This window comes from Hyla sarda, chromosome 4 (assembly GCF_029499605.1).
Source record: "Hyla sarda isolate aHylSar1 chromosome 4, aHylSar1.hap1, whole genome shotgun sequence".
NCBI lineage: Eukaryota > Metazoa > Chordata > Amphibia > Anura > Hylidae > Hyla > Hyla sarda.
The window spans coordinates 24935432-24936904 of record NC_079192.1 but is presented as its reverse complement, the minus strand read 5'-3'; the positions used below and the strand labels follow the sequence as shown (position 1 = coordinate 24936904).

Sequence of the window (1473 nt, the reverse complement as noted above, 5' to 3'; positions counted from 1 at the left end):
CCACGCCCTTTCCATTTATGTCTATGGGAGGTGGTGTGATGTCACAAGAAGGTGTGGCATGATGTCACGAATCCCACCACAGGAACCAGTGATCTAAACATACTATTTAGAATTTTGGTTGCTGCATGGAGATTGCTGGGGTCCCAGCAGCAGGATCCCCTTGATCAGACATCTTATCCCCTATCCTTTACATAGGGGATAAGATATCTAGAGGCGGAGTACCCCTTTAAGGGACAGTTCATGTACCCAAAAGTTGATCCTTTGCAACCGTATGACCCCTAGCAAGTTCCCTGCATGAGTCCCATTCATCAGAAAAAGGCTTGTGCATGGAACTTGCTGGGTGTTGTACATTTGCCTCATAAACTGCACCACCCAGCACCAGTTACCTCTCTCCGCACCGCATTATGCAGATCGTGCAGGAGAGCAGCTTTGGTCATCCATGTTTTGCTAACTCTATTTTCACACACAGAAATAAATAAATGAGTCGAACAAGTCAAAGAACAGTTTAAAAAAAGGGGAACTTTATTTATAATTTATTAAAATGTTTGTGTAGGGGATTTTTTGTAACCTCCCATCACTCACAAAGAGCGGACAGTAACTAATACTCAGGACAGGAAAAACCTCCAGAGGGGAGGAAACCTGTAGGGAATCCATGGCTACTGTATGGCCCTTCCTCTGGGCATACTAAAGGAGGTTACCTCTAGAATTTGGGCAAATGTTTCTGTGTATGTGCATGATTCCTAGCCCTGTGCCTTCATCCAACGTCTTGCTGTAGGTCCCGAAATGCTACTCCATGTCCTGGAGATAGTGCATCTAACATAGGGGACAAAAAAGATAGATTATTTACATGTTTATCATAGAAATACACATGGAACTGCACTAAAGACCTTTTGGACAAAACAATGTAACACTTACCAGTCACAGTCATGTGCATGACTTTGCATTCCCGTGTCCCTACACAGTGTCCAGCACCGGCCCCTCACTGATGAACAGGACCAGTGTTATTTCTGGGGCTATGCCTTCATCCAACGTCTTGCTGTAGGTCCGGAAATGCTACTCCATGTCCTGGAGATACTGCATCTAAGATAAGAAAAAAAAGATAGATTATTTACATGTTTATCATAGAAATACACATGGAACTGCACTAAAGATCTTTTGGACACAACAATGTAACACTTACCAGTCACAGTCATGTGCATGACTTTGCATTCCCGCGTCCCTACACAGTGTCCAGCACCGGCCCCTCACTGATGGAGAATGAACAGGAGCCGTGTTATTTCTGCTCAGTGCTGCTCTTTGGTGGACAATGGTTATGACATCACATGTGTGACACGCTGTTACCTCCTGGGAGTTCTATTTCAGTAGTGCTGCTCTCTGATTGGCTGAAAATAAAAAAAGCTTTCTAATATATTCTGTATGACTGTTATCTAAGGTTTTTGACAAATTTTATAAAAATGGCGCCACTCCCTGTGG

General features: G+C 43.7%; 1 long non-coding RNA gene across 1 annotated transcript; it reads right to left on the bottom strand.

Annotated features, from left to right (window-relative positions):
* Positions 1-519: 519 nt before the first annotated feature.
* On the bottom strand, positions 520-1253 carry LOC130367637 (uncharacterized). The gene is made up of 3 exons (XR_008892119.1): positions 1181-1253; positions 916-1080; positions 520-813 (listed from the first exon to the last, which is right to left on the bottom strand). It is a non-coding gene; the product is annotated as an uncharacterized LOC130367637 (long non-coding RNA).
* Between the last annotated feature and the right edge of the window lie 220 nt (positions 1254-1473).